The sequence below is a fragment of the Pollicipes pollicipes genome, unplaced genomic scaffold (genome assembly GCF_011947565.3).
Source record: "Pollicipes pollicipes isolate AB1234 unplaced genomic scaffold, Ppol_2.1 Scaffold_7262;HRSCAF=8765_pilon_pilon_pilon, whole genome shotgun sequence".
Lineage (NCBI taxonomy): Eukaryota > Metazoa > Arthropoda > Thecostraca > Pollicipedomorpha > Pollicipedidae > Pollicipes > Pollicipes pollicipes.
Genome location: NW_023597055.1, coordinates 21,474,112 through 21,485,325, shown reverse-complemented (window position 1 = coordinate 21,485,325; position 11,214 = coordinate 21,474,112). Strand labels below are relative to the sequence as shown.

The 11,214-nt window shown below is 47.5% G+C and overlaps 1 long non-coding RNA gene across 1 annotated transcript; it reads left to right on the top strand.

Annotated features, from left to right (window-relative positions):
- Positions 1–430: 430 nt before the first annotated feature.
- Positions 431–5,581, top strand: LOC119114271 (uncharacterized). The gene is made up of 2 exons (XR_005096007.1): positions 431–497; positions 4,773–5,581. It is a non-coding gene; the product is annotated as an uncharacterized LOC119114271 (long non-coding RNA).
- Positions 5,582–11,214: the final 5,633 nt, after the last annotated feature.

Sequence of the window (11,214 nt, the reverse complement as noted above, 5' to 3'; positions counted from 1 at the left end):
GCGTTGGGCGCAGAATTGATGACGCGGTTAGTCAGCGTTTGGCGCAGAATTGATGACGCGGTTAGTCAGCGTTCGGCGCAGAACCGCATGTCGGGACAGTGGTGAACACCATCAGGCGATTCCTCAACCCAGCGTGGACATCGCCCCATCCTCACCTTGCTGGATCCAGGGGTGGAGGGCGAGGGAGGATGTACCGTGCTGCCTAAGACGCGGGGAAGGGATGAGCTGTTCTCCCTCCAGGTTATATTCGTGCCCAATTTCTGTTTTTAGGTGCGATATTTGCAATAACCCCCCCCCCCCCCCAATATGAGCTCGGCCGTGCGTCAACGCACGCGATGTCACACATCGAAGGCGGCCTGGGTTTCAGACTTCGTCATCCACCAGTTACGGGGCCTGCGAGCCAACCTGACCGGCCTGGGTCCGCTCAGCTGGTCATCAACCGGCTCCAGAGGACACTCCTGCACACCTTCCGTATGCACGTGCAGGACTTCCTGCAGGTGTGCGCGCAGGGGGCGGGACCGAGCACGTGGCAGTGTGTGGGCGCGATCACCACGGAGCCGGCGGGTCCGTGGTGACTCTGACTGAAGTGACCTAGCTCTGACTGAAGCACGTCAGAGTCAGGCTGCAACACGCTCTGTTCTAATGGCGTCTTGTTTCTGCACGCAGTGTACGTTAGAACAGATGGGGCCCCAGCCGCATTATACTTTGGAGCCCATTTAACCCATGCGTATGGATGCCACCCTGGCCCTTAAATCGACGATGGTGAGCAGGTCGTTCAGCCGTCAAGCCCAAAACGCACCGTTTGGCGCTTAAGGAGCAGTTTCTCTGGAATATTGTTATCGTTCTATATACTATGCTATCAGTTTCGTTAAGGGGAGTACTCCAAATTTGTGTAGAGTTTTGGACTGAAACAGCGATTTTTAAGATCACCCCGCGCAGTCCACACTATTGCCCTTCTTAAGATCATAAACCCTCTGGTCTCTGGGCTCCACGCCCACTCATATGTGCAAGCCATTTCGTGCGGACAATTTGAAGATCATTTAGGCATGTATGACGCCATATAAACGTCATTCAAATCCTGCCACCCAATAAACCGTGCGACGCTCAAGGCCATGATGAATATAATCGTCGAGCCTTTCAGGTATGGCGTTCGTGAGCACAACCTCCAGGTGTGGTGAGCGTTAATTGGCTTTCGGCAATCTTGAGCAAGCTGTTAAGTTTTCATGCCGAATCACGTTGTGTGTTGCACAATGTAAGAAGTTGGCATGGTCGCTAGTTCTTACGGGAATATGGCTTGTAATCGATTGACTTAAAAATAGCGCCATAACTGAGCATGCAAATGCAAGTTCTTAAACTCACGGATACACATGCAAGAACACCGTAAAGAAAAGGCCGAAACTTAAGCACGTAACAATATTTGCTTCATTTGTCACTTTCATCACCGCCACAGCCACTTTTGGGGAGACTGAAGCTCTACAAGTGAGTGTATGAGGGATAATTTTGCTTGGTTAGTTTAGCAGCATAGGTACTAGATGGAGAAAATGTGTTGTCTAGAGCAGTCTTTCCCACTTAAAAGTATACCAATGCTTATAAGTGACTTCATTTTGGTATATCTGATGCTTGTTTCAATACCTCAAAAAGGAGCATTTCCTTGCACAGGGAATTGTCTTGGTGTTCTCGCATATTGATTCGTGACTCTAATGTGTTCACATGCTGTCACATATTTGGTTAAGGCGCTATTCTTTACAATGACGATTCGATAGAAACCATATTTCCGCAGCAACTAGTACGAATGTCCAACTTCTTGGATTATGTTGCACGAAAATGTATGATTGAAGCTTACGCAGTCTGCTTGATATTGCTTGAGAGCCAAATGATGTCCATTCTATCTGAAAATCATCCTTGGCGCTAATTGTGAAGTCCGCACGGAAATATATATATATATATATATATATATATATATATATATTATATATATATATTATATATATATATAGTAACTATGTCAGCATGACTGGACGACATATTTTCTTGTACTCATGTCTGGTTGAAAACGACCGTTGATTCCGCATTAGCAAGCTTATTGATGCATTGTTCGAGGTTCCGGACATTTGACTTAATGACATCGTTGCGATGAAAGATGGTTCGAACAAAATCATTCAAATTTTTATGGACACCAGTACATTCTAACCCTTTGAGACCCATTTCCATCGTCGGAGGAATATAAATGACGCAAGTAAGAAGCTTTGAGTTTTCAAGGATGAAAGTTACGCATTGTTATCCTGACACGCGCTCCAGTGTGGAATCAAATTGACCCCCGAAGGTTGTCTCGGAGTGGTCTCCGAACAGCGCCGTGCAGCAGCGCCAAATTTGCGCAGCTGTAGATAATTGAAAAGTGGATCGTTTGGTATACAAAATTTAGATGTACCTTGTAAGGTCGCTGACCTACGGCAGGTAAAAGTCAGCCCATGGATTTAGCGAAGTCAATTTCTAAGGAATCGTTCTATCTGATGCAATAACTGAGTGTTAGATGAAGCCGTACATCTCTAAAATACCATTCTTAGTCAACATAACAGATGAGTGAACAAATTCCATTGAAGTAGGGTCAGGTATGAAGGTCAGACCAAGGTGAAAAGCAGCCTGTTTTATTGTTTTAGGGTTGCTGTATGGGGTGGTCACAGGTGCTCATTTTGAATTTATTGATAACAGGAACCGTCATTATGGGTCTTCTAGGAACTCCTTAAAGGTCGGTATAGGTCACGTATCTAGAATGGCCCAGATCAACATTTTGCTTTTAGCTACAGAATACGTAGCATAATCTTTTTCGCTTATTTCATTGCAAAATTTGAACGCATTCCTGTATGATTTCCATCACCCTGGCCTTCAAAAGGTCAGACATGGTAACTGATCTTAAATGAGCACGTGACCTTTTGCTTAGAACATTTTTTTAGGTTCTGGGGGCACTTTGGAGACCAATCAGGAGTTTGGCCTCGTTTGACCTTATTTGGCCCGAAGGTCATGACCTGGGAACATCAAACTTTGACCTCAGCTTGCGTACAGAACAACACACCTTATGAACTTGGTTTCTCTAACCCTCTTATTTCCAGAGATCTCAGGGGTCAAATTGACCCACACCCGAGCAAAGAGTATCCAACCGGCCACCCCGGCGCTTGTTAAAGGGAATGTTTCCCGTTTGAAGATTTTGATAAAAGTGTCAGACATGATGAAACCAGCTCACATATAAATATTGCTATACTTTTTAGGTGGAAAAGACTGCTCTAGATAGTTCTCTGTTTAGTAAATATGCTCCTCAAGCCGTCGTGGTTTTAAAACATCATCCTACGTTACACAACGTTGGTTGAGAGCTAAGCGACGGTCGTTATATCTGAAAATCGCGCTCACAAACGCCAGATATGAACGCCTTAACAGTTATGTTTTTCTTGGCATTGATCGCCGCATGACTTATGCAATGACAGGAGTTAAGTGACGTTAATGGAATGGCAGGAGTTAAATGACGTTATTATTATGCCATGAGTGCCAAGGTGACTTTAAAGTGCCCTCTCCGATATACATTTCCCCATTTTCACGGGCGCGGGGCTCAGAGTCTAGAGATTAGGTCTTAAGAAATGCAGGATTGTAAAAAGCACCGAAAGGTCTTCAAGATGGCTCTTTAGGTTTTTAAAAGCCCGCATAGGTGTGGAGCACTCCTTTTAAGGATATCTTTTAGTACGGAGAAGACACAATTCCTACCGTTACTTGGATACGTATAAAATGCATCCGTCATGAAAACACTTCAATGATAAAGCCACAATCGCATGCACAGTACCTAGCGCACACCGTGAAATGCTCAAGAGTTGTTCAATATTTTTTTCCGACTGGATAGCAATCATTATATATGTGGTGTTCCAAATTTGAAGGCCTCCTCTATCATTGCACGTCCGAAGAATTTGCCTGTTGTCCGTCAGTTGTTTTATTGTTAATGTATTGTCATGTTCATGTCCTATGTGCTCTATACGTGCCGCATCGCGTAAATATCACGCGGCGTGAGGATATCGTTATGTTTACACCAATGAATGGGATGGAGCGGAGTTTGCAACTCTCGAGATTTCATTGGAATTGACTCTCTATATCGATGCATTTAAGCTTGCCGGGTTTGTCGGGACTGTTTTTCGTGATATATATATATATATATATATATGCATATATATATATGTATATATATATATATATATATATATATATATATATATATATATATATATATATATATATATATATATATATATATATATGCACACATCGCGTAATGTGAAGTGTTCTTTCCATCACTTTTATCATACTAGCACACACCATTTGTTTGTCTTTCTCCAGAAATGAGACGGTATCTACATAACAACTATTGAGCCCTGCTGCAACGTTCAGCCAAGGCACCCGATGTCTTCCACTGTCACAATCGACGAACCTTCCCATACTGTTGTAAAGCCATGTAATCCCCACTTGGAATGTTTCCAAGCGTTTAGCATAAGTTAGCGTTGTAATGTTTCAAAAATGTTCGACTTAAACCCGTTCTGTCCCCCGAATAGTTATCTGACCTCAAGCGTCAAAAGTACGATGTGGTCGCTTCCCACGATGAGGAAACCAAGCTTTCCCGTTTTGAAGCTTGCTTGGTGGAGACTTGTGCGGAGTAGCTTTCTCAAGCTTGATGCCGGATCCCCACTTGTCCCCCGGTAATGTTCAGACAAGCCCCACGTTTACCCCATGCCTACCCGCAGGAGAAGGTGCACTCCCTGATCCAGGAGGAGCTCAACAAGTTCAGCCTCGGTGACATCACTATGCTGGACATCCTGGCATGACGGCAGCCTCCGGGGGTCGCCTCGCAGGCAGCCGCGTCGCACGCCTGAAGAGGTCACCGCCGGAGGGCACCACTTTCCCGGGGAGAGCAGAACGGACCAATGGGAGACGACGCTGTGCGCTCGGACACAAGCTCCCTAACAGAACTCGAAAGCGGCGCAGTTGTGACGTGACCAACGCGAAAAGACAGAGCGGGCGAACCCATTGTAAACCGCCGCGGAATATCGTCCGCCAATCGGAGGACTGGGTTCACGTGACGTCACACTGGCGCATTGGTGGCAGACCCAGACTTTGCTACCCTCTCGAACATGACCCGTGTTGAGGTGGCGCAAGAGGCGTGCGACGGTCGAGGGGGACCGGACCTTCGAGCTCGACGCGACCATGTGACGCACCGTGACGAGGCACGTGACCTGTGAAGCGTGCAGGCGGTCTGGAGTGCCGATTGAGGCTTCGCCATATCATGCAGCGATACGATGACGACCGGATGAGCGGGGGAGTTATGCACTTCTGACAGCATGTTATGCTCAGTACTGCAAGCACCTCTAATCGTGTTGCGATTTCTGGAAACAAGCGGAAGAACAACGCCTTAGTACCTGCGGCTGCGTCGCTTTCTCACTACAAGTTAATTCGCTGGGACTGTACGTTTGTTTCCAAAGCTGGATATCGTGTTCAGTGTATAGGTGCAGGTCACGTTATTTCACACAGCATTCGTATACATAGATGCTTCTTTGGTGCTGTTTCGATCTACCAGGCCTGTAACCTCGTAGGCTGTCAATTATGAACGCAAATCACGTGCTCTGCAGGAACGTCCTCACAGAGCATGTTTGTATGGTTGCTTGCACGCCGACACTTAGTCACGAGCAGCAAGGTTATTGCAAACAATATCTCAAGAATTACAAAGATCCCTTCGAAATTCATGTTTCGGGAATATCCACACATGCCAATTTCGGGAGGTTCCAGCGCAAGCATAACTTTCCAGGAGGACCCACACCATCACCAGCCACAAATCAATGTCTACATACATTCAATGTCAACATAAACAACATGCATGCTATTCAATACGTTTTTAAATACATGTGTACTGTAGCGTGGCAGTGGGAAACGTTTCCGTCGTGGCATTTTTAGCGGGCTTCCGGGTCTTGCGAGCAGAATGGTGTATATCTGGGATCTCTATGACGCGACGGTTGGCCGTTAACTACCCTTGCATCCTTTTGCAACTTTTTGCAACATTTTCCAGAATTCTGCTTTAGGCTGTTGTGCCTTGCGAAATAATCGAAGGTTACCACCTTATGGCGCCGTCTCGATTCGTTTATCCATAAAATGCTCTCGCGACAGTCTGCAAACTTTGGCAATAATGTGGGAAATTCGCCCTCAGGATCTTTTATGCCTATCGAGAATACTTAATGCGGTTTTAGGGTGCTATCGTGATTTTTTTGGCAGTGAACTCCTCTTGCAACATTTTGCAACCTTTGTAACTTTTCTAGAATCCCTTCGTACGAGCTCTGGTGCAATGGAAAACCACTAAAGAGAGTTTTAGGACTGTAGCAGATTTCTGACTGCTTGCGTGATAGTTTATGCTAGTGGAGATCACGCTCGTGCCGATTCTTCTAGCGAGTACCAAAGAGAGATCTTGTCAAGCAAGGCTTTTATTTTTTGGTTACTTACACTCACTAGCACTCACACGACAACGCCCACACACACAACCGACAGCGATCTCGCGTCTTCGAGCCGGGAGAGAGCATGAGCCTCCCATGGGCACCAATAGCACAGTTTATATACAGTGCGGGTCGGAACTGATTCATGGTCGTAGGGTCCAGAAATAGCGTGATGTTAACCGATGAGAAGCGAGTATGACGTCGACGTCATACGTCACGACGTCACGAGACGTCGTCCGAAGGTTGGCCTAAATCAATCAAAAGTAGGCATTACCTTGAGATCCCAGAGCTAGTTGATGCAACTGGCAGGTGGTGAGTCGCTGGGGGTGACTTTTTAAAGGGAGTATCGGACAGCATTTCGAAAGCCAGGCATACTTCAGGCTCCGATGGAATGATTGGAATGCAGCCAGTGCACGTGTCTGAGCTTGAACAAAGGCGCCTCACGGCTCATGCAGTCACATGCCACCTGACAGCGGACGACGGCGGTAGAGGGCTTAAAATAAGAATGCTTGAAGGTAAAAGTAGATTTTCTTACAAGGATACTAACTTGCTTCGTTATGCTCATGACCTTTTTACTTGATGCTAGGAACGTCATGTGTTCAGGCAAACTGGCCGTCTTGCAAACAGAATTACACTCAGTAATTTGCTGCACCCCGTACTGCTTCCGCACTAGATGCAAATGCTTATGAGACACACAGGTGCTTCGATGCTCGGGATGGATGGCGATGTTGGGACTAGGAACACAGTAATATTGGCAGGAGCTCTTTTTCCCCCTGCTACACCAGCTTGACACGACTTGAGTAACGAACGCCCTGCCGAGCATCCCGTCTACTCCCCCAATCTGTCTTCGGGCTCAACATAAGCTGACTTAAATGAAATTAAACGTTGCCCATACCTCCTTAGACGCCGTTGTATCCAATGGTCCCTATAGTTCACCGACTTGCATGCAGTTTCATGCATTCGTTCCCCGCTAACATAATACGCTGCATTTATTCGTCGCATCGCTAATCAACTTTGGCCCGAAAATTTTACCCTACCACTCCCCTCCAGTGTCACACATGGTCGGGGTGGAGCACTGCTGCGTGATGCTTCAAATTTAGTGTTTAGGAACACACGTTTGCAGTATTCATTCCACCTCATACCGACATCTCAGGCCCTTCGCGCAAGGCGCTCGGGTTTATTCGGGTGTGGGGGGGGGGGGAGGGGGGAGGTGAAAGCATATCAAGAAGCGTCCTTTCCCGCCAATACAAGGGGCTCTCGTCCATAGTATCGTCCAGGCAGCGTCCTTGCCCCTAAGGCGGGCCTGCCCTGCACACAGGAATTTCCTGGGTGGAATCTTACGCTGTCTTCGCCGAACTCATGTTTCGCAGACGTCTTTACAAGAAACATGTGAAAACTGCGCCGAGTCGCACCTTCGACGAAGTCTAGTGGGCACCGTTCCTGTTTTATGACAGGCACCGGAAAGTTGATTCCAGCTTCACCCGGCACAGAGCTTGACAGCAGCGCACAGCTGATATATTGCTACCCCGTGACGCAGAGTGGCATCCTTAGTATCGCTCAGAATGGGTCCTGCCCCTACGGAGATCCCGCCTTTCCAATGCCAACCCGAAAGAGATTTACTGGCTGGGATTTTATGCCGTCTTGACCAAGTACAGCAGCTTTCGCAAGCGTCCGTACGAGAAACCTGTGATGACTACAAGTTGCACCTTATGAGCACCGTGTCTGAATAATGGAAATTCTCTGGCTGGCGTCCCATCCCATTTGAATGAGATCGATTGGCCTGTGGACGTGATCACTTTTGGTTTAATGGTCCAAAGTCCGACCTCCCTTATCCGCAAGATTACCGATGTCGGCAAGCATCATGGGCATGGAAGCCCTGCACACATAAGTAGTCTTTGGCCTCACGCTCCCGCTGGCTTACTACAAGTGCGCAAAATTATGTCTTTGGCGACATGTAGAAAATGCGTATTTCTTTCGAAATCAGATCCTCTAAAAACCGGAATGGTCATTATACCTTTACATTAAAGTTCAATAATTGTGACGTTGTTGATCAATGTGCTCCCCATTTAACCATCACTTTCGACTTTCGTGATCACTATTTTGCATTCCAATCCAAGTTGTCACGTGGGTTAGCGGCAAGATAATTATGCCCGATTCATTAAAGCTTAGTTTGCAATTTACCAGTGCCACTGGCATGGTTTAACTGCCCACTGGCGTATGTGTCACGCCATATTATGTCATGTCATGTTGAAATGGTATCAAGCCCACAATTTCTATGCGAAAATTCTCAAGGAATTAAGTACTACACTACCTCGATGACGCGAATGCGTCATGAGCAGCCGGCGCATCATTATTTACAACGAACAGACAGGACAATTTCTGGCCCGGCTTAGTTTTGAATGCAGCACACTTTAATCTTGGGCACGGCGTGTTGCCGTTTTCAGCACAGAAGCCGTAACGGGTGCTGATCCTGTGCGTATAGGAATGCTTATCTTGATTCGTCTTTATGGTATAGTATTCATCTCCACGACAACACGCTCAAAGGTTTCTTGCATCTGTCCTGAGATGACCTCTCATGGTGAAATACTCAGCCCTCCAAATCGGTGATGAGGTGCAAATGTGAGTTATTATGCTCCTCTGTTTATCGCACAACGTTGTAAAGTTAGTTAGCTTCATTTTACTACGGAAGTTCGCCATCCTCTAATTTAGAATGAACATCACAGGGAGGAGAATATCCATGAACAAACGTGGAAAAACAAAATACCGCTCTGCTTATTGAAGCCACTCAAGGGAGCCAGTGCGCTACAATCGTCCATCATTCTATATCGTTCGGTAAAACATGGCATGAGAAAAACAAAACATGCGGTAAAGCAAAGCATTTTCGGCAGAACAAGACGCGTGGAAAAACATAATACCGTTATGTTTAACTACACGTCGAAGAACCCGTAAAATGCATATAATAGCGTTCATTCAGCGCATGTCGTCCTATCTTATACTCGGTAGTTAAGTTGCTAAAACAAGCGAATGAAAATCCAGGCGAATAATAAGCTCGCTCAATAGTGTACCATTAGCAACAAAACCGAGTGAAAGAAATTCCTTGGCACTGCAGCCCAAAAGTATACGGCATAGTCATATTTTTCCCAAAACTTAAATTCATGATGCGCGAGACGATTCAAATATCGCTGTAAACCAACGCTCGGAGTTCCTGTCACCGCACGCTAGGTGGCACCAACCGCTGTATGTGACACCAAGCCGTGGGCAGCAAACGATGCGACATAATTTCGCGTATTAAAACGATGTTACCGAGCGCTTCTTAAGCCGTCGTACGAAGATGTCCCGGTCTAAGGTAAAATATGCGGATCAAGCATTGCCCGATTAATTGTCAAGTAGCAGAAACTTTGTTATTGAGTATAAACACATTATACGAGTACGTTGGTTAGTGCTGCTTCAAGCTTTCACTTCTCTAAAACAACTCACGCGCTGGAAACAAAACCATGTGCAGCATGCGACTCAGAATATTGTACCTGGTGTATAAGTTAATACGAATAGCAAGGTCTGCAGTCTGCATCACGGGTGTGTGTGTGGGGGGGGGGGGGGGGTTAGGGTGACCCTACGCACATATTGCTGCTGGCCGAGCCTGCGTATTCGATGCACCGGCCTGAACAGCAGCTGCTCAGAGACCGGAAACCCGAAACGCTTGTTGGCGGAGATCTCATGGTAGAAGTACCTTCGCAGCTGGGCTCTACATATTGCCGAACCTCCAGCTCCAGCAGCAGACGTCCTCGGCCGTGCGGCGCTGGTCCCGCCCTGCTACACGGCGCGTGCCCGGGCACTGCTGCACTAGCCGCTGCCAGGCTGGTTGAAACGTGGCGCTCCCGTCCCTATTCTGTGGGCTGCACGTCTCCAGCTTTCCTGCCGCCGTGCTGCTGAAGCAGGAGGAAGAGACGCGGGACGTGCTGCCTGTGGGACTGCCGAGTGCTGGTCAAGAAGCCCGCTCTCCAGTCCACCGTCTTTCGGTGACTGTCCTGCATCCGGACAGCGGGTGGGCGGAATGGCGCGGCTGTGGCGACGGCGGCGGCCGCCTTGCCGTGGCCTGCTGTTACGACCACCTGCGGCGAATGCGTTTAAAGGGGCAGTTATGAAAACACAAAAATCGCGGAATGGCTGAAAAAAGACTCAATGCATCTCGTAATCGTTCATGCATTTTCAGCTTGCATGTTGACCAATTGTGACATAAAGATAGATTCAAGCGATTGTTTAATGAATTGACGTCGAAACGGGAATCCGACCCTTTTCAGGATGTGATCATTTAACAATTACCAGCTCATCTCCAGTGCAGATATTTCTTAGAGCTGGCGCTGGTGAGAATCTGGTGTTGCCTGAGGCTGGCCGCGTTGAAGCCATACGCGCTTCTCCCATCTCCGCCGAACACGCCTCGGTGACGTGGTCCTCGGTGCGCACGGCCCTCTCCACCGCCTGGGTGTGAACCGGATAGGGCGGGATGGCCAGCGGAGCCTACACTTTGTCCCGTAGCTCGCTATCACCGATGTCGCGCAGTGGAGGCCGTGTGTTTGGTCCGTGTCAGTAGACCAGTTTGGCGTACTCCACGACCTCGCAGTTAATTGCTGGGATGGCGAAGACTCTGAGTCGAAGAAGACCCTAAGTTTGCTGCTAACACGCGGCGCGATGATCCGAAGCGCCTGTTCGC